Here is a 25129-nt window from a genome sequence, read left to right on the forward strand (position 1 = left end):
CCACAAATTGTCCTCTAGTTCCACATGTAGGCCACACACATCCCATATATATCACATACTAATAATAAATTTAGAAAAAATAATTCACACACAAGTAGAAACTAACTTGTAGATTTTAGACTTACTTACATTTAGAGTATGTTTAAATCACCAAATCAGAGTGTAATTGTCAACAATTCTAACAACATCTATCACAGTGATAAATATTCCAGACATGTAGGGTTGATGGAATTTTCAAACTCAAAGGTATTATATTCAAATAAAAATAGTCTATTATCTGAAAAGGTGTTCACTTCTAGTTTCTAATAAAATGAAAGAATGGCTATATTAATATTTGGCTGACACAGTTCTCAAATACTCACACTGGTTTGGGTTTGATTTTAATAATGAGTCACCTAATGAGTCTAATTCTTTTCTTCATCTCCCAACTCATTCATTTTTTATAAAAGTGGTCTTAGAAATGTTGTTGTTACAGGAATGAAACCATTTCTATATCAATTTATTATACTCCCCAATTGAAAACAAATATCCAAATCCTACCCTTTCCCAGCTCTCCTTCTCTGTCTATATCTGACCTCTCAACCCTGCAATGCAGACACCATTTCTGTACAGTTACCAGAGACCAGACATAGATCTTACAGCTCAGGCAGATACCCAGAAGGAAGAGGATATAGTGGTTGGGCTTTGCAAAGGAATATCATTGCTAATGCTCTTAAGAATGTCACAATAAATAGCAAGAATAACTTCTAGCTTCTATAACACTTTCCACATACTACTTATTTCCTATATACTTCATGTATACAGTTTTATTTCACGTTTTCAAAGAGTGAAGTGAGACATCTTTGGAGACACTAGAATTCATTAAAATCTAAGATATAGATAGTTTAGTTCTTTCCAAGAGAAAAGTGACTGCCAGCTGACAGTCAAGAAAAAGCTCCTCTCCTGGTCCACCCTTGAGGTTCCCTTTGCTCATCTAACACTAGGGCCTTGGAGAGCCTTCTGAGTCTTCCTGTTTAGAAAGACCAGGCAGGAGCCTTGACTAATAGAATTCATTGGTTGTTATTTTTGTTTCCATTTCTCTCTCTCTCTCTCTCTCTCTCTCTCTCTCTCTCTCTCTCTCTCTCTCTCTCTCTGTGTGTGTGTGTGTGTGTGTGTGTGTGTGTGTGTGTGTGTGTGTGTTTGTATGTGGACTGGTATACTTGTGTTCAGGATTTTAAATCCTGAGGTGGTTGACGTCAGAACCCTTCCTCCATTGCTGTTGCACTTTATTCCTTGAGGCACACTCTTTCAGTCAAACACAGTGTTTGTAGATATGGCTTGTCTTGCTAACCAGCTTGCTCTGGAAATCTTCTGTCTCTACCTTCTGAGACCAGAATTGCAGGTGGGACACCACACTAACCCAGTATTTAAGTGGGTTCTGGTGATCTAAACCCTGGTCTTCACACTTGCATGGTAAGCACCCTAACCACTGAACTACCATCTCCCCAGCCACTGCATTCATTGTTCAACCAAACATACAGGCAATATATAACTCCCATAGATATCTCTAGAATTTAATCTGGATGCTTACCAGTCACCCTAAAAAGAGTCAACATATCTTGAGTGGAAGAGAAAAATGGCACCTCATGACTGATACAGGTCTCTGTCTCCAACACCATAGTGTCTAATACCTGACAGAAGTGATGCACCAATCTGCACCATGAATTGACACCAAAATGAAAGTGGACCTTTAACACATGCTTCTTATAGGACTCCTATTTCTCACTTCCGCAGTAATCATCCTGATCACCTGTCGTGGTTTTAGCTCTGTGTGTTCTTTCATGTGTGTTATTTAATACCAATGGATGTGCATTAGGGACAATTTCAGAAATAAAAGTACTCTAAATAAATAAATAGAATTAGCATAACCACCACTATTAACAGTCCTACCTGCAAGTTGATCATGTGACTTTTTTAATCTGATTGGTCAACAAATCCACTGGGGTACAATTAGATTTCCTATGTGTCTCTTAAGAGTAGTGTTGTCAGCAGAGCCTGGTACATTCAGTAGAGGCAGGTCCAAGCCCCTTCCCCTGCATGCTGACACCCCTCAGGAGGCCATACTTTGTCGGAGGAGGAAATGGGGCTGGGTTAGGGGGAAGGCTGGAGGGGCAGGAGGAGGGAAGAGAGTGGGATCTGTGGCTGGTATGTAAAATGAATAAAAAATTCTTAATGAAAAAAAAAAGATTAGTGTTATCAGGTGGAACCAGGGTCTGACTCAGTAGCAGAAGCTAACCTAGAACTCAATGTGTAGTCCAGGGTATCCTTGAACTTGTAGAAATCCTCATGTCTCAGTCTTCCAAGAACTGTAATTACAGGTGTAAGCCTTGACACCTAGCTTGTTTGTGAGGGGTTTTTTTATTATTATTATAAGACTAGGATTGGTATATAAAATGAAAAAAATTTGTCATAATTTAAAAAAGACTAGCAAGTTGCCAATGGAACTTTAGATCTGGATTGTCTCATTTTATCTATTCCTTGACACAATTCTTGGATATCTTATGCAACTTTTCTTTAAGATTTTCCCTTAGGGAATCTCTTAAGGGGCTTCTTGCTATTTGCATTTGCCACAAGGTCCAGGGTGCCCTTGGATGCTTGTAGTCCAATATCCAACAGTATGTGTTAACCATTAACCAGTCAGAAGTATTGTTAAAGCCAACATGAAAACATTAGACTAATTCAAGACACTTGAACATTTTCTGAAAGATTATTTAGCAAAAAACTCCAGGGAATCTGATTAAGCATGGTGTTTATACTGCCAGTCATGTTATATTTCCTGAAACAGCTGTACAGTTGGAATTGCCAAAATTATAATTCATCATCTTCAAAATGACCTTTCCAAATATTTAAGAGGTCGAAATATTAGCAAAATATGGTCTTAGGGGCTCATTAGAATTTTTAAGAGTGTGTCTAATAATGTCAAGGTTGCATTTCAAAATGTGGTATTTGAAAGTATGTGTTTCTAAATAATGCTGTCAGATTATTTTGAAACCCCAGATTGTTTTGATGTTGTTGTTGTTGTTGTTGTTGTTGTTGTTGTTATTGATGATGATGAGCATAGTATTTGGTACTCGATTTTCAGGGAGGTAAATTAATTTCTCTTTATAGAGTCAATGAACTTGGGGAAAATACTTATGCAGACTCGAGGGAAAATTTCATTATCATCTAGGCTAGACTCTGAGTTTTATTTTTCCTGTACAGGAGTAGAGATGATCATTCCTGAGCTGCTAAGACAATACAGCAATTGCCCTGTCTTCACTAAGAATACTTAATCCATCCAAATAAGGTTAGGGAAAGCAGGTGTTGGAATGGACATGCCTTCAGGAAAGCCATAGTCCATATCTTAGTTTTCACACTTCTGGCTACTACTGCTATGATCATGGAAAAACATAGTATTGAAATAACCCAGTAGCTCTCAAATTTAAGTACTGAATCTCTTTCTAGCATACTATAGAGCTCCAGGAACATTGAGTATAATCTAGGAAATATGAACATCTATGAAACCTCATGTTATTGTCAATTTTGCCTCCTAAACCCCTTCATGTTGGCCAGGTGTCCAAATCAGACAATTCTGGTGGCTCCATACAATTCCTGCAAGAGTTAGTTTTGATAAAGATGATGAAACAATAGAGAAATTTTGAACTTACATTATGACTTTAAAACATCTGTAGTTGTGCATGCATGTGCATGTGCGTGCGTGCATGTGTGTGTGTGCGTGTGCGTGTGCGTGTGCGTGTGCGTGTGTGTGTGTGTGTGTGTGTGTGTGTGTGTGTGTGTGTAGGCAGGCAAGTTCATGTCACAACACACATATGGAGGTCAAAGGACAACCTTGGGTGCCAGTCATCACCTTCCACCTCTTTTGAGATGGGAGCCTCTTCTTCTCTACTTCGTATTTGAGGCTAGCTGCCCCACAAGTTTTTAAGGATTCTCCTACTTCTGCCTCCATCTTACCTTATGAATGCTGAGATTGTGGGATTATAGCTGCATATACTACTGCATCTAGTTTAACTGTAAGAAGTTTGTCTTAGCTACAGTGTACCAAAAAATTGCTGCAGTTGCAAAGTACTAGGCTTGACTTACCATTTCCTCTGGTTTGGGTTGTTTGTCCATCTGGTCAGCAAAGGCACATATTGGGCACATGGACCCTGTGAAAGTAATAGACACACAAATACATCAGTAGGAATAATGTTCAATTATAGGAAAGTGATTAGCCTCAGTGTTAACCGAAAGTGTGGGATTGTAACAGAGGGACTGTAGCACATGCTTTTATTGCCCTGTGACCAAATGCCTGATAGAAATGATTTAAAGAGGGACAGCTTTGTTCTGGTTCAGTTAGATGGTGAAGTCAATCATGGCTCTTGCAGAGGAACTAAGGTCAGTAGTTCTCACGATCCTTGTTAGGCAGCTCTCAACTGTTTGTAACTCCAGCTCCAGGGGATCAGTTGCCTCTTCTGGCTGCCATTGCTACTCACCCACACATGACATACACACACATACATAACTAAACATAATTAAGAATAAAATTTGCCTGTGCACAGTTGGTGGAAATGTGGCCAAGGAACACAACCTGGGCACCCTCAGAACAGTGTTAGCTCATCTCATGGTGACTTTATTTCCAGAACAGAAGTAGTTTGGCTTACTCTGGAAATGAGAATCAAAGTAACCGTGATTCTAAGTGTTTCATCCCAGGTCTGGTTGAGTATGAACCCTAGAACTGTAAAGGGCTGGCCCGAACTGTTGATTTCAGAAGTTGGTCCTCAATTTAAGCCTATTTTTTCTCAGAGTCTTACATGTATACATACTAAGTTGAAATGACATCCCTGGTTCAATAGAATGCCCACTCTAGTCCAAGTAAGTCTCTACAGGGAAATTTAGCACTTGGCTCCAAGGCTGCCAGTTTTACAGTCATCTGTTTTGCTTATGAAAGTTTTTTGTTATTAAAATTAAAAATCTTATAGATGTGGTTATGTGTTTTTAATTTCAGAAAGTTGGTAAGAACATATTTGAAAGATCTAATGCCTAGTATTGCTTTTATGATGTAATAAAATATTATCTGGCAGAACCTAAAAATAAAATAAAATAAAAAGACTTTGAAGATTGAAGAATGAAAAAGAAAATATCTCCAAAGAAGCCAGTTGTGGGTACCAAGCAGAATAATACCTTCATTTGCTTGTTTAAGAGTAAATCTGCCTACAGACTTTAAATTGGAGCAAAAACTATTCATAGTTCCCTGTCTCCTAGTCAATTCCAAAGTACAGGAGTTGAGTCTGGCTGTTCTACTGTAGAGCAATGACCTAGGAGAGCAAATTTCCCTCTTGATCCTGTAAGATGTCTCTTTAGCTTCTCCTGGGAGCATCCAAAGGAATGTCCTTTTTATAAAAATCTAAACTCCAGGAACATTTCATCCCTTCAAAACTCCATCCTTTGACCCTTGTACACACCATGGCTTGGTCAGCTCTGTAAAACTGCTGAAAAAAAATGACATATTTATTCCTGAACTTCATACTCATGCGATGACTTAGACAGGGAAACGCTGAGAATGAGAGACACTAAGAGCAGGCTGCAATTTAAAGACTGTAATTAAAGCCACCTGGATCAGGACTTGCAAAAGGTCACCTGAAGAAAAGGGTGATTAACATTTCTAATACCTGAGCTCACCCGTGTCCGCTAAAAAGTAGCATTTTAAAGATACAGCACTGTTTATAAAATTAAGGAGTTTGGGGACCGGACTTTTCCTTTTGTCACATTTTTTTTTATCTTTTAAAGATTACAGGAAACCATTTAGTGGGTTGGAAATTTTTTAAATTATAGTTTCATGGGAGAAATAATAGCATTGACTTTTAGGTTGGGATGTCTTTCCTTGTAGGGTGACTCACTAAAGGGAGTATTTTGTATTTTTCACTCTTTAGGATACAAAGCCTTTTATAATCATTTCCCTGAATCATAATTAATGTTTTTTTTTCTTTTTCACCAAATGTATTTTCTGAAAATTTTATTTTTCTTCTTCACAGCATAGGAATCTAGACAAACCTTGTTCCCAATTGGCCTTCACCCTCAGCACAAGAATTCCAAGAGTAATGAAAGAAGAACTGAGAACTCATACACATAGAGAGATGGGTATATAGCTGTAGACACCTGTAGAAATGGAAATATCTGCACGAATTACTAAGTATAATATTGTAGATAGATCAATAGAGATGATATCCAATTATGGTGAGGAAAGGAGAAATAAAGTAGTTACTTTTTGATAAGCAGTTGATTGACATCAAACAAAACTTTAATGTGAATATTCCCTAACTTGTGAATCATAGCTATAGGAATACATGGCTAACATGAGTATACATATGTATATAAAGATTATTATTACTGTACTATTTATAATAGGAAGAAACAAGAAACCTTAATTCTCTACTTTACAAAAGGACCAACCAAGTGAGGTAGATCTTATACAGATCCCATGTAAGATCCATGCAGATTGACTAAAAAGACTCCTTCTATGTCCAGTGTGAATGGAAATGCACAGCCATTGAAGTGGTATTGTCACTGTCCAGGAAATGGGTATATTTCAGAGGAGGGCACCAGGAATGACAGACATTAACAGTTTCTTAACACCAAAAAAACCGAGAGTGGAAGAAACAAAGACCGCTTAAGTTTTTCCTTTGAATGGGTATTTGTGACTTTAAAAAGTAAAAAGAAAATGATTTTATTGTATATTATTTTACTTTAATGGTTCTTTTTTCAAATTCTGCATCTGAGTTGAGTTGCTTAGAATTAAGGCTTGTAGAGGTCAGGATTCAAGAGAACACAGACAGAAACAGGGTGAATAATCTGTGTCCCTCTCTTAGTCCCCACACCATTCTTTCTCTGTAGGTTGCTGATAATTATAAATAAGCTTGTCTTCGAGGTTTACATGTGATTGACTATTTCAAATTACAAATGGGACCAAGTAAAAGTCCTTTTATGGTACAAGCGTAAAGTGGTCCTCTTATAGCACAAGAGTAAAAGTGAAATTGTTTAAACCTATGTAGCTTCTTTAACCCAACGCATATGTTCCAGTGACTCTAACTACCTGTTACCACCCTGCTTGCTGAGGTTCAAAAATGTCATGATAAGTCTAACAGAAAACAAATGACTCACCCAATTATGTCCAGATGGAGGCCCCATAGTCTATTCACCACTATGAGTTATCTTTAAATTCATCATTATAGGGGCTGGAGAAATGGCTCAATGGTTAAGAGCACTTGGTGTTCTTGCAGAGGTCCTGGGTATGGGTCCTAGCATCCATGTCAGGTAGTTTACAACCTCCTTGTAACTCCAGCTCCAGGGGATCTGGTGCCATCTTCTGAGATCCATGTGCACCTGCACTCATGTGCACACCCACACACAGAATCATGTGTTAAAAATAAAAGTTTCTTAGAAATATTCACTATGAAAGGAGCTAGTGCAGTATGAAAATGTACTGAAATCTCCTCCTTTGTATAATGAATATACACTAAAAAGTTTAACTTAATAAGTGGAGCTGGAGTTTTAGGATGTTGTTTTTTATCCTTATAGTGAAGTATGTTAGTAAGCAGAGTATGTTTAAATGTGCTTTTTCTTCAGCCATAGCCTACTTAAAATTCAGATTTCATTTTAAACTCAATATGAACAAAAAATAGAATTACAAATCTGTAAGAATTGGACTAATATGTATTTCCAGCTTCAATTTTCTAGGGCTTTATGATTTAAAAAAAAATAAAAGCTGAAACTAACCTCCATTTGTACACAATAGAATTAATAATAAATTGGATGGAAATTAAAGATGAGCCTGACAAGATACTAAAATTGTGTGTGTGTGTGTGTGTGTGTGTGTGTGTGTGTGTGTGTGTGTGTGTGTTATGCCAAGTTTCTCCTTCCTCAGAAGTTTCTTGCATTTTTTAAAAGTAAATGAAATAAACTGAAGTAACATTTAATTGCTTGCTGCAGCCAATAAGCTTAGTCTATACTTTGATTTTTATAAGGTCCTATGATACCTCATTAAATTGTTAAAGTTTTTCTCATGTTGCATGAAATCTATACATTTTCGAGTTGATGTCCATATTTGAAGTAGCAGTCTTTTTCTGGATTTACTCACAGTGATTCCAGGAACTGCAGTAAAGTATCAACTCTGGACTTTCAAGATGATAATCTAACAGGATTCATAACCTTAAAACTTGGCTGAAAAAAATCTTTTCTACTTTCTAATTCTTTTGAGGATACACGTTTCTCTTATCTCCACAAAGACACAAAGCCCACTGTGGGCAGTATCATCCTTAGGCAAGCGGTCCTGGGTTGTATAAGAAAGGTGGTTGGGCAAGTCAGTAACCAGCATTCCTCTATGGCCTCTGCTTCAATTCCTGTCTCCAGTTGCCATGTCAAGATCCTGTCTTTAATTCCCATAATGTGGCCTTAAGTCAAATAAGCCTTTTATGGTGTTTATCACAGCAACAGAAAACAAACTAGGGCAAAATTTTGGTAAATTTTGTGCTTGTTCCTACTAATATCATATGGCATTTAATAAAAAGGGGGTGGCAAGTTTGCATGCCAGCCATGTCATTTGCTTACTGGACTATACTCAGGGACAGTTATTAGACCTATGTATTTTATTTGCAAATTGGAAATAATGAAAAACACTCTCCCAACATCTTTCACCTGCTGCTGTTTTGGGTTCTCTTATATGAGGTTGTTTTATTGAAAGAACCACTTCAGGGCTCAGAGATGGCTCAGTTGCTAAAATGCCTTCTGTATAAGCCTAAAGACCCGAGTTCCATCCTTGGCACCTACATGAGAAGCCTGTGTGGTGGCATTCCCTTTTAATTGCAGAGCCAGAGAGGTGGAGACAAGAAGAGCCCTAGATCTCAATGGCCAGCCAGCCTAGCCTCATCAGTGAGTCCCAGGTCCCAATAAGAGACCCTATGTCAAAAACACAAGGGGGATGACACCAGAGGAACAGCACCCAAGGCTAACCTCTCACTTCCATGTGCACATGCATACATGCACACACATACACTCGCAAAGAATCATTTCATGTCATAAATTGCTTTGTCTCCTCTACTGTGAATGGACTGATGAGAAGTGAAATGATGGCTAGATCAGGGAATGGATAAATTTCTGCATGATCGTCAACAAGAATGTAATGCAGATAGGCTTTACCTAATCTCCAAGTTTGGGGGCTCTATTTATTCTATAGCTATAGAAAAGGTGTCTCAATTTTTCCAAAGTACTTGTTATTATTTTGATCTTCAAATAAAGTAGGCTAGCAAACCTTGAAATTAAAATGGGAATATTTTGATTATCCCTGAGGGTCTAGTATAATTTCAAACGAATTCAAGAGTTAAATTAGTTAATTAAGCCCAGTTATTTCAAGACTGTAAGCAGGTTCAATTCTATCTAAATCAGATGACTAGGGACTCATTTATCATCCACTTAAATAGCAAAAATGTAACATCTAACTTGATGTTTTGTGCCTTTGTGAAGATAAGAGAAATGTGTATCCTCAAAATAATTAGAAAGTAGCAAAGATTTTTTTCTAGCAAAGTTTTAAGGAAATGAATCCTGTCAGATAACCATTCTGAAAGTCCAGAGTTTCTACTTCACTGCAGTTCCTGGAGTCACTATGGGTAAATTCAGAAAAAGACTATTACTTCAAAAGTGGACAGGCAGCCTAACCCATACACATTGTCAATCAAAGGAGTGGTTTTCTGTCCCATAGAAAGAAATCTGTCTTCTAGCCTTCCATGGTTATTCTTCTGTTCCAAGCTTTGTGGCCTTCTATGTTCAGCTATCTGCATAATGAAGACAGTCATCTTTGGCACTGCCAGTCCCATTCTGAGGCTGTAACCTTCTGAACCACAGTTACAGAGATTTTCAAAAGCCAATCTTCTATAGTCAGAGATTTAAAGCTTCCTCATAAGTGAATGCCATGCACAATTAATTGGCAACAGAATGAATTTGAAGCCAGGATGGAAGCCAGCATGCTTGCTAGTTTTCAAAATGAATACTTTGCTGTATCTGATACTGGAGAAACTTTGGGGTCTTCAGCCTTGGGGATTGCTCTCAAATTCATTTAGTGAACAGAAACCTACATCAACAGATAAGTTCATGATTTATTCCTCATGGGCTATTGTCACATTAATGTGTAATTTTGCATTATTCATAGCTATATATTGACTTGTTGAAGCAACCTGGATCCCACATGTCAGCAAGTCAGGAGTCCTGGTTATAAATTAGACAAACATGATGAGGGTGTGTGGTGGTATTGTGTTCCCCAAAACATTGTATATCCTAATAAACTTATCTGGGGTCAGAGAACAGAAAAGCCACAATATTAAACATAGAGGTTAGGCAGTAGTAGCACATGCCTTTAATCCTAGCATTCCAGAGGCAGAAATCCATGTGTTCAAGGATACAGCCAAGCATGGTGAATCACGCCTTTAATCCCAGAAAGCAGCCTTTAATCCCAGGGAGTGGTGGTAAAAAACAGAAAGGTTTATAAGGCGTGAGGACCAGAAACTAGAAGCATTTGGCTGGTTAAGCATTTGGCTGGTTAAGCTTTCAGGCTTTCTAGCAGCACAGTTCAGCTGAGAGCCATTCGGATATGAGGACACAGAGCTTCCAGTCTGAGGAAACAAGACCAGCTGAGAAGCTGGCCAGGTGAGATAGCTGTGGCTTGTTCTGTCTCTCTGTTCTACCAGCATTGACCCACAATAACTGGCCTCGGATTTGATTTTATTAATAAGACTCTCTAAGATTCATGCTATATCTGGCGCCTAACGTTTGTGGTACGAATTCATGAAAAAGGTGCTTGTGGGCCCCAGCTCAGGCCCGAGCTACACTCGGCCAGTTGTGGTGGTGCGCACCGGTAGGATTTACTGAAGGAAGCAGAGGCAGGAGGATACCGCATTTGAGGCCGGCCTAGGAGGTTTGCTAAGGAAAAGCTTCGGCCTGGGACCCAGTGACAAATGGTAGTGGGACCATGGAGGCAGTGACTACTGCTCCACGTTGCTGGCTACTTCTCATCGTGTTGGTGACTGCGATGCTGCTGCTACCTGGGATGAAGGGTTTACTACTGCTTGTTCAGAGAAGAATTGCCAGGACCATCGTGTTACAAGAAAGCATGGACAAAGGTCAGTTTGGAAAAGTTTGGAAAGACAAATGGTGGGGAGAAATTGCTGGGACGATATTCTCTTCTAGGGAAGAATGTTCATGGTTCCGAGAGACAGACATTTATCAGACTGTGATTGCTCCAAACCACAGAGGAGGCAAAAAAAAAAAAAAAAAAAAATAGAGTCTTCAGGGAACCATGACCACGCCTAACAGCAACTTTGAAATCTTCAAAAAGAAGACAGGACTCCACAAAGATGATTCCACATGGACTATGATAAAGCCATTAAGCTGGTTAACACCAAGGAAAGATCTACGTTGGACTACAAACTGGTCAGGACAATTTCGAGATGACTAGCTGAGATGATCCAGCCTGATAGACTACTCAAGCAAGGACTTATGACAAGCCTTGAACTTTCTTTTTATGCAGAGACTGGACAAATGATACAGGACTTGACAATTAACCCAAAAATTTTCTCTTCAAGATTCCCTACAGATATCTTAACCCCTAGAAAAAAAAAAGAAAAAGAGAATAAGATATGAGATAGATCATTGAATCTACTCTGAGAAAAAAGTTAAAGAAATAAAGGATAAATAGGTAGATCACTGAATCTACACTGAAGAAAAAGGGGAAGATATAAAAATGACAAAAGGTAGACTACTGAATCCATTATGAAAAGAAAAAAGAGAGAATATGGATATCATAAGATAAAAAGGGAGATTATGGAATCTACTTTTAAAAAGGAACTACTTGTTTTAAATAAGATAAGTAATGAAAATTTTTTTGGTCTGAGTTTATCAGATGTTACTGGACTGGACATTGTTAATATATATAATGGAATTTTTTATCTGAATCTGTCAGACGTTAATGAACTAGACATCATTAATGTAATTTTTGACTGTATATATTGTATATACTTATTAGATAGTTTTTCTTGTATTAGTTACAAGCTTTTTTAAATTTTTTTTTTTTTTTTTTTTTTTTTTTTTTTTTTTTTTTTGGTTTTTCGAGACAGGGTTTCTCTGTGTAGCTTTGCGCCTTTCCTGGAATTCACTTGGTAGCCCAGGCTGGCCTCGAACTCACAGAGATCCACCTGGCTCTGCCTCCCGAGTGCTGGGATTAAAGGCGTGCGCCACCACCGCCCGGCGCTTTTTTAAATTTTAGACAAAAAGAGGAAATGTGGTGGTATTGTGTTCCCCAAAATATTGTGTATCCTAATAAACTTATCTGGGGTCAGAGAACAGAAAAGCCACAATATTAAACATAGAGGTTAGGCAGTAGTAGCACATGCCTTTAATCCTAGCATTCCAGAGGCAGAAATCCATGTGTTCAAGGATACAGCCAAGCATGGTGAATCACGCCTTTAATCCCAGAAAGCAGCCTTTAATCCCAGGGAGTGGTGGTAAAAAGCAGAAAGGTTTATAAGGCGTGAGGACTAGAAACTAGAAGCATTTGGCTGGTTAAGCATTTGGCTGGTTAAGCTTTCAGGCTTTCCAGCAGCACAGTTCAGCTGAGAGCCATTTGGATATGAGGACACAGAGGCTTCCAGTCTGAGGAAACAAGACCAGCCAAGAAGCTGGCCAGGTGAGATAGCTGTGTCTTGTTCTGTCTCTCTGATCTACCAGCATTGACCCCCAATAACTGGCCTCAGATTTGATTTTATTAATAAGACTAGGATTCATGCTATAAGGGTGTTGACTAAAGTCTGCTCTGGCAGACAACCCATTTTAACAATAAAATCCAAATGGTAGATACTGCTTCAGTAACTGCTCTGTGGAAGATGGTAGAGCACTATGAGATGATTGGCCTGCATGTTAATGGAATCACCTTGAGAGGTGGCTGGCCTGCATGTGATAAGAATCATCTGTTTCTGCATTTGCCCTTTGAGGTCAATCTTCAGGACCCACTTGAAAGCCAAGTATGGATGCACATGCTTGTAATAACAGTGTTGGATTCTATGAGGACATCAACAGTGGCAAATGAACTCTGCACTCATCAGTGTGCCACAAAGAAACTGCTTGTTAGATGGTGATGAGGGAAAGAAATCCTGCCTCCTCCCACCAAAGTGTTATTGGACCACATTTCCAGAAGGGGTGGAAGTATTTATGTGTGGTTGGGTATAGATGTTCATTTCCAAGGGTATGTCGCTATGCAGAAGACACAAAAGTCCTAGTGATTGTGTAGCAAGTACAATAATGCAAATGTAGAACACTCAAATAGAACTAGATTCAAGGTCTAGGCTGTGATGACATTCTCCCACCCCATACCTAAGCCTCAGTTTCACTGTATGCAATATGAATGGATGTCACAGATTGGTCACCCCAACCCTTCCTTTTGTCACACACTCTTCTCAATCAAGGGCTCCCAGGAGAGGAAGGGTCCATAACACTTTGTTCATTTCAAGTGCAAATAGACAAGAGTCCCTTGGTGGTTCCCACACTGTAAGCAGTGGTACAGGAAGAGGTCCAAAGACAGGAAGAGCAGGTGTGCAGATGGCAGCTATCTAATGCTCTGTGAGAACTGGTTCTCAAAGTGACCACCTGTCTACAGCTTCTCACTTTTACCCATCCCTTCCTGGCAGACCTAAATGACCATAATGCAGATATATTTTTGACTTATGAATTACATTATTCCAGTTGCTATAAAACCTTCTTAAAGTTTCCTGTCCATCTCTGGTCTTTTGTTGTCACAGGCCACACTTGCAGAGTTTACCTCAGTTCCCTCCTCCTTGCTGAAAAAGTCCATTGCGTGTGACTGTAGCCTCCCTCCTACTTCTCCCTTTGAAGCTCCCTTTCTCACCTGTTCCTTCTGTACAGCCCTGGTCACATTTGCTTTTCTGTGATGCCTGCTTCCTTCACATCTTCACAGTAGCATCCACGAGCTACTTCACATCCATGAGCTTCCTCTATGCTTTCCCATGGTGCCCCTCTTCTTTGCCTGATTAACTTTAAAAGTGGTACTTCCTGGGCTGGTGTCAGGGGGATTCATCAGCTGATAAAGTTCTTGCCACATAAGCATGAGTACCTGAGTTTACTCTCCAGGTCCCATTTGAATATGCTGGCTGTGGTGGCACACACTTGCAATTCCATCACTGTGGACACAGAGAATTACATATCCCTGGGGCTTATGAGCCAGCTTACCTAGCCTAATTGATGAACTTCAAGTCAGTGAGATACACTACTTTAAAGGAGGTAGACAGTGTTCCTAAGGATGACACCCAGCTTGGCCTCAAGCCCCCAGACACATGCACATAATTATTAAAAATTAGATTAATAAAAAAGCGCTTCATGTGCTGATAGGTTTTGTCAAGTTGCCACAAACAGACATATCTAGGATGAAGGAATTTCTGTTGAGAAACTGCCTCCATCAGATTGACCTGTCAGCATGTCTGTAGGATATTGATTTCTGATTGATATGGGAGGGCCTAGCTCTCTATGGGCAGAGCCATCCATGGGCAGGTAAGCCTGAGACATATGAGAAAGGCAGGTAAGCTAATTACAAGGAACAAGAGAGTAAGCTGTGTTGCTTCATGGTCTCTGCTTGATGTTCCTGCCTCAACTTCCCTCAATGACGAACTATAACCCATAAGATGAAATAAACCCTATCCTCCCATGTTGCTTTTGATCATGGTATTTATCGCAACAGAAAGCAAACCAGGTCATTTCTCTAAGGATCTGGCCTAGTGCTAGAGCTTTGAAGCAAGTGCTACATCTGAATGGCGTGGAAGATTTCCTTAACATTTCATTGTTTCGCTGTATGAGATGGGGCTCTTCATGAGGTCATTACATTAGCATATTCTTGAATGGTTTGGGGCAAGGTGGAATGCGGGGCTTTCTGGAATATTAGGCATATGACTTCCCATTGAAAATAAGGAGAAAGGGCTGGAAAGGGATGGGAATGTCATTTTTCTCACTTTCTTCAGTGACCCTCCTTGTCAACCTGAGCTTAGGGAGACTTGAGGGATGAAATTGCAGAACCAGGATCCAGCTAGGTTCAGTTCTCCCCACCCCCACTTTTTTTTTTTTAATATGTCCTCTCACTGGCCTGAATTGTCTCTCTTCCTGTCTCTACCTTCCAAGTTCTGGAATTACAGATGTGCACCACCATGCCAGGCTTTTTAATGTGAATTCTTGAGATGGAACTGGGGTTCTCATACTTGCATGGCAGGCACTTTACCCACTGAGCCCTCTCTCCAGCCCCCAGTGACCGATAGCTTAGCTTTTCTGAATCCTTGTGCCCTCATTGCTGGTAACATGTTCAGCCTTGTGACCTGTGGATTCACCTCCAATCGGAAATTCTGTAACTCTTTTATGTTGGTTCAAATCATTTTCTATTACTGTTGACCTCTCCCTTCCCATGGTCCTGTAGACGAATTTCTAAACAGTCTTATTAAATAAGAAACACAGAGCCAAATATAGGGGTGAAAGCCGTAGAGATCAGAGAGATATTGATAGCCACCAGCTAACCTTACTCACCACACCACCATAGCTTCCCCTGAGAGAACCAGCTTCTTCCTGTCTAACCTGTGCCTTTATTGCCTTGCTGTTCGGCCTTCTCATTGGCTCTTAACCCAGCCACCTCACTTCCTTGTCACTGCCTGTCTATACAGACCTCCAGGTCTCTATGGTTGGTACTGGGATTAAAGGTGTGGGTTACCATGCTTGGCTGTGTCCTTGAACACACAAACTCTGCCTGCCATGTGATCAGCTTAAAGGCATTTGCTACTAGTGCCTGACTTCTGTTTATGACTGGCTATGACCTCTGATCTCCAAGCAAACTTTATTTATTAACATACAAATAAAATATCACTACATTTCAGCACAAATAATATATCACCACATGGTCCTGTTTATTTGTTAACCACATTTTGTTGTTTTCTAGTGCTGCATTCTGACTAGTGGCCAAGCACGTGACATTCCAAACTTCAGCAAAGGTACAGTAAGGTAAGTGTCTTTTCTAGTTGACGCTTTGTTTGAAGGGAAAATTGATGGCTTGATCTAAAAAACCAATCAATGAGAAATACAAATTATGAGTTGGTTTTGGGACAACTTAAATTTTCTACTGTGTGCATCACCTCTTCATCTTCAAGATGGGTTTTACCATGGTGTCTTTGTACATACATGTCATTACAATTTGTCCACATTTATTCCCAGACTGTGTGCATCTCAATATGACTATGCAGACATGCTCAATTGCTCAGTTGTGTCTTAATAGAAATAACATGGTGTCATTTCCTCACCTGTTCAAATTTAAAGTAAAAGCATGCTAACTAAATTTGAAACAAGCTGACTTTATTTTAAATATGTGTGCATGTATATGTGTGTATATATATAGAGAGAGATGATAAATAGATGATAGATTGATAGATAGATGACAGATGATAATTTACCTCAACAACATCAGAATGCAGAATATTTGAATTATCAGCTCAAACATATCACGTGTGTGTGTGTGTGTGTGTGTGTGTGTGTGTGTGTGTGTGTGTATTCTTGAATAGCTTCTGGGGAGGTGACTTGCTTCTGCAAATCTCCTAAATTTAACAACTGTCCTTTGATTTATATTGTCTTTGTTCAGTGGTCCAAATTCAGATTGTGAGCATAAAGAAAGAGCAAGAGTATGAAACAGCACTATTTTCTTCCCATTTTACTGCAGACAATAATTTTTTTCTAGCCAGCAAACACTGTTACTACTCTAGCAAATGCATTCTTCCTCCTGGCCAATCTTTATGCTGTGAAGGACAGCATAGCACCAACTAAAAAGTTCACATCATGATGGGCATGGTGACTCTTACCTATAACTCTGGCACTCAAGAAACTGAGGCAGGAAGATTGCCATGACTTAAAGCCATTCTAGGCTACATAATGAGTTTCAGGCCAGACAGGCTGCCACATGAAATCTTGTCTCAGAGGAAAAATAGAACAGCATCCCATCCCATCTTCCCAGTACTCTTCACTTTAGCTGTTTGACCCAGTTCTAACCAGTGGCCTCTGGGTAAGAGCCCTAAAGAAAGTTTCCTTAGGAAGAATTGATGTTGATATGGTTTCCTTTGCTTCTGTCTCAGGGTCCTAATGGAGAAGCATAGCCTCATATTTCAATCTCAAAGACAGATGCAGCACAGCCATACGGGTCAGGAGCAGAAAGAGAAAATGAATGTAAGCCCTGAAGAGACTGTGGACACACACACACACACACACACACACACACACACACACACACACACACACACACACGGACACATGCTCACGAGCACACACACAGGCACACACTTGTACACACACATGCAGACTCATGCACTGATTTGACAGAGCTTATTGGGTCATTGACACTCAGATTCAAGTGAGGACCAAGCTGATTCAGAGCCTTCACACTGAGCCTTTATGCTCAACATCTGTCCACATTTGACTTAATCTTCAGAGCAGGGTGATAGGTTGCATACGTCTTTTATCTGCATTTCGCAAATGATGAAACAGCTCTAAGATGTTAATAACTTTGTCCAGTCAGTGGCATTTGTGATATTTGCACTTGGTTGTCCTTCCCCATGTTGCACCTGGTCCAGTCCTGACCTTGGCAGTATGCTGCCAGGAGCCTGAGCTGTTGCTGGTTACGTTTTTATAGCTACTAAGTGGGCCTGCTCAACTAAGAAATGCTTTGTGAATTCATGAGGTTTCCATTAGATTATTCCATTAGATTATTATCAAATTAAGTGAACCAAGTGAATCTATTCTTTTCTGGGTAAAAATAAAATATATGCAGAAAAACATCAGGTCTGGGAGCATGGAGATGCATTGGAGTTGCCTATGAATCCTGAGGAATGCAATAAATACAATACTAATTTATAGCATCTTCTATTGTATTTTGTCCTTTTGAAATAAACGTTTAGAAGACATGGTCTATGTATGGCCATCAAAATCCGTATTTTATCCTATGATCTCAACCTCAAATACTCTTCTCCATGCAGCCATTATTTTTAATCATGTTTATTTGGTTCCAGAAAAGAAATAATGCAGATAAAAACTAAGTTATGTAATGAAATTTCTTTCCAAGAAAAAATCATGCCACATGCTGGGGAAGGCACTGAGCTGCATCTGGGGAGGAGGGACTAAATAATGGGGAAAATCCCTGGGCTGGAAATGAAGAGGACGGGCTGTTGGGTGATAGCCCAGCTCCTCTCTGTAGTTTTTAAAGTCATTTCGCCTTTCCAGACCTCTGTTCTTTGTTTGTAAGTAGAGAATGTAAAGATGTTCTTACAGGTTCATCACACAAAATTGTCACTTGCTTCCTAAGCTTTTCTCTGATATTTAGAAAAGGCCAGTGTCTCTTTCTGACCTGGGATCCTTGGGTTATCAGCTCCTCCCTTCCCCTTCAGTTTCCTGCAAACACACACTGGGTCTCTGGTATCTTTTGCCACAGTCTTCATTACTCTAAGGCATCCTGCTGCCTCTCGGAGGAGGGCATTAGCTTCTTCGTGGTCACTTGACTTCCATTCAGGTCACATGAAAACTTATCTGGTACTCATCAGAGTCCACTCTGAGGAACCTAATGAGACCTGCTCAAACCCAACTGTGCTTTCCCATGCACTTGCAGTGAGCCCTGGCACACTGCCATGACTTAGCACATCTGATAGGACCTGGCTCACTAGTTCTTATTCCCGTTTGCTTCCTGATCTCTGGCTTCACTCTTTCTTTTCTTGAATGTGTCTCATTGTCTTCTCCCCTCAGGGCCCTGGCACAGCCCTCTAGCACTTGGCACCGCTTGGCACTTCCAGTCATTCACTTTTCCCTAGCGTGCGTGCGTGCGTGCGTGCGTGTGTGTGCGCGTGTGTGTGTGCGTGTGTGTGTGTGTGTATCTGTCTCTCTGTCTCTCTCTCTGTCTCTGTCTCTCTCTGTCTCTCTCTCTGTCTCTCTCTGTCTCTCTGTCTGTCTCTGTCTCTCTCTCTCTGTCTCTCTGTCTCTCTCTCTCTCTGTCTCTGTCTCTCTGTCTGTCTCTCTCTCTGTCTCTCTCTCTCTGTCTCTCTCTCTCTCTCTCTGTCTCTCTCTCTCTCTCTCTCTCTCTCTCTCTCTCTCTCTCTCTCTCTCTCTCTCGCCTGTCCTGGGAACCCATGTTCTATTCCCTTTAAAACTGAAAGAGTTTAATTTTTAAGGCATATTAGAATATCCCCTTGTTAGCAAATACTGATATAGCTTAAAGGCAAGATATATGTAATTGGGTCACAGTTATTTATAATTTGTTGTCTCTCCCTCACTATGGCACAGTATAACCTCCAAGCGGACAGGGCCTCATCTGTTATCCTCATTCCCTAAAGCACACCTTTCCCTGCAGGAGACTTATAAATATTTATTAAAGGTGTGGCTGTACAGTCAGAAAATAGCGTAGGCTTAGTCGCCCTCAAAGAAATTAATCACTGCTTATAGATTGCTCCAATATGTCTGCTGCTTCAATGGATAAGAATGGAAAAAACTCCTAAAGGAAAATGAAAAGAGAAGGGACAGAGGGACAGACAGTGGTACAAACAGGAAATTACCCAAGTTGTTTGGAAAGACCACTTGGGAAATCTCAATTCAGTGGTCTCTTTGATCTACAAGGAGGGTGAAAGGTCATTTCTATGTGCGTGTACAGAGACTTTTGGCTAAGCCGAGCACATTCACAATCAGAAAGTTGGTTGAATGAAGACTCAAAAAGTAAAACATTGAGTTCTTGAACTGCTAATGGCAAACCCTTATCTTTTTATGGACATGACAATAACTCATTGACACCAGTATTCAGTTTATATCAGGAGCAGACACCAAAGATACTATGAGTTGAAACAATGTACTGAAAGGCAGCTACCCTCTACTGGGTGTCTCCCAGAGAACACAGCAAAGTTATTTGCTCTTCTTGCTGATTGTCACAGTGACTTTGTAGAGTAGCACACCATATTAATGCATTAAATATGCTGACAGGAACATGGAAACCAGAAGAATGTCTTATCTGTCAGTTAAGTAATGTAGCCTCCTGCCTAGATGCTAGCACTTCAGGGGCTTTCTGTTTGCTGCCAATTGAGGTTTGACAGCTGTTGATAAAATATTTACATTCTGATTTCAGTCACATTGACAGTACTTTTGGGTCTCTGGTAGATGATAATTATATGTTAGGAAAACATTTAAAAATTGAGACTGATCCTATTGAACAGAATGATCTGCCTTTAAAGCTGAACAAAAATGCCCATCCGTCTTCCAAAGGACATACCTATGATAAAAGTCAGACATGGGGGGTGGGGGAGATGGCTCCGTCGGTAAAGTGCCTGGTGCCCAAGGATGGGGAGCAGAGCTCTCTAGCTCCACTGTAAAAAGTCATGCAGAGTGGCACACACGCTTCATTTTAGTGCAGTGAGGGGATGATGGAAATAAGAAGCTCTGTGGATCAGCCAGATCAGTGAGCAACTCTGTCTCAATAAACGAAGTGGTAAGTGATTGAGGAAGACACCCAACATCAATCTCTGGCCTTCACACACGTGTACTCACACATGCATATGCACACGAACAAGTCAGAAAGAGATGTTCACAATGAAGAACTATACTACATGTTACAGGTATGTAACAAAAGGGAATATCATTTGCAACCCAGCTCTCTTGTTTATCCATGTATTCTTAATCATCACTGAGCATGTGCTTCTCTTCCTTTCTCTCAGTCCTATGCACAGAAAAAAGTACTTGCTGTTCTTGCAGAGGATCTGGGTTCAGTTCTCAGCACCTACATGGTAGCTCACAGCCACCTATAACTCCAGGTCCAGGGGATCCAGTGCCTTCTTCTGAGCTCCGAAGGCACCAGGCATGCATGTGCATCACATGCATGCATGCAGGCAAACACTCATATGCATAAATAAAAGAAGTATTTTTAAATGAATAAAATAAATCTTTAAGAAAAATTACAGCAATATAGTCATAGCAAGCAAGAGAAACTGGGTGATTACTTTCATGAGAATTCAGGTTTAAAGTTTTTAGGTGGTGGTTTTTAACTGAAAGAGGGATTTTGAAGAAAGTTTCAATACAGAGAAATACAATTACAGTCTGAGAGAAGCAAGAAGGTTCTTATGCTCATGATAAAAAAGTTGTGGAAATAGACTTGAAAATTAAAGGCATGACCTTTGTGCAAGCAGCATATGTGTGAGGCCAGAGGAAACCTTCACAGCACATTGAAGAAAGCCTTAAAGGGAGCTTGTAATGTGATAACACGGACCGTGTGTGTGTGTGTGTGTGTGTGTGTGTGTGTGTGTGTGTGTGTGTGTACGTGTGTGTGTGTGTGTGTGTGTGTGTGTGTGTGTGTGTGCGTGCACATTACATTTACATTCCAACATATCATAGGGAAAATAGGAAATTCAATTTACACAATTTCTCATTATTCCAAGGCTGCAAACCCTATCCAATTTCAACATGTTCTCTCAGCAAGATAGTTATTTAATTCTTGCTGTATGTTCCTGGGACAGGAGTGCTAGGTGACCTGTACTGGTGCTTTAATAAGCAGCCTGTTCCTTTGATGAGCTGGAAATCCAGTGTGATGATAAGCTGTGTGTGTTTTTGAATGCTGTAAGTTGTTCATGATGGTACCAGACTCAAGCAATGTGATCAAGCTGCCATGATTTGTGTCTTTGGTTTGTTTGGAGTCTCAGAGCCTTCACAGGGATAGACTCAAAGACTTTTTGGAGGAAATGTTTATAAAGGGAGGTGGTGATTGGCATGCAAGTTAAAAGAGGAAGTAATGTGTTTGTGTGGCTTCAGGGGCATGGGAATACAACTTTAAGAAAAGAGCAATATGAAACTCAATTATGAGACTCAACTAGCTAGATTGGTTGATTGACTGATTGATTGCCAAACATATTTTAAGATGAAACTGTAACATGGGTATGTCTTTATCCTTTGACAAACAGAAACATTACTATGTGTGTAAATTGGACTTGATACATTCCATTTTTCTTTATTTTTAAATGTATTTTAGTCTGCAAACAAGTATACATTGTATTAATATGCTGAGTATATAATATTCCCTTCATACCCCACCCTCTCTTCCCTCACCCTTCACATTAGTCCTCTTTGTTTCCTCAAATAAATTTACTTATAGTTCCATATCATATGCACATGCATGATATTGCATATTATACAGAATCAGACCCCAAATGAGAGAAAACTTACAATATTTATCTTTCTTAGAGGACAGAGTTTAAGTAAAAAAAAAAAAATCCTGAGGACAGCAAGGGGTCATAGATATGAAGGCAATGCAAGTATCTGCTTCTAGATATTGATGGTCACACATAGGATGTGAGATACCAGGATGGATAAAGGCAGAAATACAGAATGAAAGGGACTCTGTGTTAAAGGAGCTTGCATTTTATCTTAAAGAGAAAAGCACTGAATTGGCTTGACATGGACAAGGGACAGGGATAACATTGATGGGCAGCGACATTCAGCTTTTAAAGTATATACATAGAACACTATATTTTAATAGTATAGTCTATGAGCACTTTCATGTGCTTTGATTATAAGAGTAGTGCAATGCTTGTTATAGAAGTGTCAGTAGTCATAGATGTTATGATTTAAATGATTTCATGACCCTCAAATGATTATGTTAAGACCCTGACTTCCAAAACGATGACATTTGAAGGCGGGGTGTTTGGAAGGTGCTTGGGGATAAGGACAGAACCATCATGAATAGGGCTAGAGACCTAATAAACAAATTTAAGGGCTCTCATTAACTCCTTCTGCTACATGACTATATGAAGACTTAATAGAAAGACATTGGGTATGAGCCAAGAAGACTCAATCTTGAATTTCTTTTCCTCCCAAACTAAAAACTAGATGGTGTGCTGGTAATTTCTTTGTCAACTTGGCACAAGGTAGAATCATTTGGGAAGAGGGAATCTCAACTGTGAAAAAAACCCATCAAGTTGGCATGTAGGCACATCCATTTTCTTAATTATTGATGTGGGAGGGCTCAGCCCACTGTGGATGGTGCCACCTCTGGCCAGGTGTTCCTGGGTTGTATAAGAAAGCAGGCTGAGCAAGCCATGGAGTACAAGCCAGTGATCCTCCGTAGCCTCTGCTTCAATTTCTGCCCCCAGGTTCTTGCTTTGGGTTCCTGCCAACTTCCCTTCATGATGAACTATAACTTGTAAGATGAAATAAACCCTTTTCTCCCCGAGTTGCTTTTCATCATGGTGTTTATCACAGCAACAGAAAGCCAACTAGAATAGAAATCGGTATTAGACAGTGGGATGTTGTTATGACAGACCTGACTGTAGGTGGGATGGGCAATAAGAGCAATGTCACGTTCAGGGCTTTGAATCTCTTATACCTTTATTGCTCCCAGTAATATCAGCAGCATTTCTGGTAATAGCAACAATATTAGTTATAATTTCACTTCTCTCCACCTAAGTTTCTATCTGTAAAATGGAGTCAGTGAACCACCTTGCCAATCAGGATTGCTATGAAAATAATAAAGAAATAGCTCACAAAATGCCTAGTGTAGCACTCAAATGTAAGGGGTGATAATGAGAGCACAAGGGACCATTCCACTCTGAAGGAAGGAAGACTTGGAGAGAGGAGATGATCTGTGATCAGAATGCAAAGTTTAAAAGTTAATTTAAAGGAGACATGAAAGCAATTAAAGCCTGCTATTGTGGCCATGGATCTGTATTTCATCCAAAGCTGATGAATTTAACAAAAATTGATTCATTTTCACTTTCCAAAATCTGAGGGGAGATTTTTTTTTCATGTCGGGGGTGGGAACATTTTAGAGCAAATATCTGCAGGGGCTAACTGTATGTAATGAGGTTTTATATTGGGAAGTGACAATTAATTACCACATCATATCACAGCATCTGAATCAGTGAACAAAGAAAGACAGAACTGAGAAAGCTAAATGTAATCAACTAAATAAAATGCTGTTTTGTAGTATCCTATACATACACATCAAAATCAGAGTCTTAACATATGGTATGTATGTAAGTCTGTGTAATTATGAAATTATGGATTTTGGTTTCCAAATTTATCATCAGGAACCAGCCCAGTACCTAGTTCATTGCAGTAGCCAGAAAATGATGGAATAATGAACCACATGTTCTCCCTCATATGCAGATTCTAGCCTATAACACACACACACACACACACACACACACACACACACACACACGCACATAAAATCTATGTACATATACACAAATGTACATATTGGTACAGCATAGCATGCAGAAAGGAGAAAAAGAATGGGTATTAGTGTTGAGGAAGGGCAGAATGCAGGTAATAGACACCTGAGTCATGAAGGAGGACATAAAGCTAATTGATTTTCTGGTTTGACTTTGACATGGTTTGGTGGTATATAAGTATATAAGAATATATTTGATACTGAAAGTGTAAGATCCTGTGTGAAGTTCCACAGCTTCAGCATGGTTGTTCTGCCTATACAGAAGCTCACTGAGGTGCATAGTGTTAGTTATAACCTTTTTCCTTTTTTCTTTTTATTAAAATAGAAAAGGGGAAATATGGTGATATTTTATTTGTACTGAAATGTGATTTGTATGTTAATAAATAAAGTTGCCTGGGGGTCAGAGCTATTAGAGCCATAGCAAAAGCTGGGCATTGGTGGCACACGCCTTTAATCCCAGCTCTTGGGAAGCATAGCTAGGCAGATCTCTGTGTGTTCAAGGATACAGCCAGCATGAAGACACATGCCTTTAATCTCAATACCAGCCATAGAAGACCTGGAGGTCTGTACAGATGGGAAGTGACAAGGAGGTCATGTGGTTGGGTTTACAACCAATGAGAAGGCAGAACAGAAAGTCTGTATAAAGACAAACACACAAGAAGTAGGTCTCTTAGCTGAAGAGGATAGCTACAGGAGTGAAGGGTAAGGCTGTTAGTTCTGACCTCGGGCTATGTGTTTCTTATTTAATAAGACAGTTACATCTACAGCATAGACTTTGGGTTCATTTCTGTATGA

General features: G+C 39.8%; 1 protein-coding gene across 17 annotated transcripts in view; it reads left to right on the plus strand.

Annotated features, from left to right (window-relative positions):
• The window catches only part of Chrm3 (cholinergic receptor muscarinic 3), a 474104-nt gene that overhangs the window by 206650 nt on the left and 242325 nt on the right, over positions 1–25129 (plus strand). For 15 of the 17 annotated variants that reach the window (XR_008215740.1, XR_008215738.1, XR_008215739.1 and 12 more), the window contains one exon: positions 16043–16104. The exons of the other annotated variants lie outside the window; for them this stretch is intronic. The gene's annotated coding sequence lies outside the window, so the exon portion shown is untranslated. The remainder of the gene's footprint in view (positions 1–16042; positions 16105–25129) is intronic. 17 annotated transcript variants of the gene reach the window in all.

This window comes from Peromyscus californicus, unplaced genomic scaffold, assembly GCF_007827085.1.
Source record: "Peromyscus californicus insignis strain IS unplaced genomic scaffold, ASM782708v3 Scaffold_8__1_contigs__length_139910024, whole genome shotgun sequence".
NCBI classification, from domain to species: domain Eukaryota; kingdom Metazoa; phylum Chordata; class Mammalia; order Rodentia; family Cricetidae; genus Peromyscus; species Peromyscus californicus.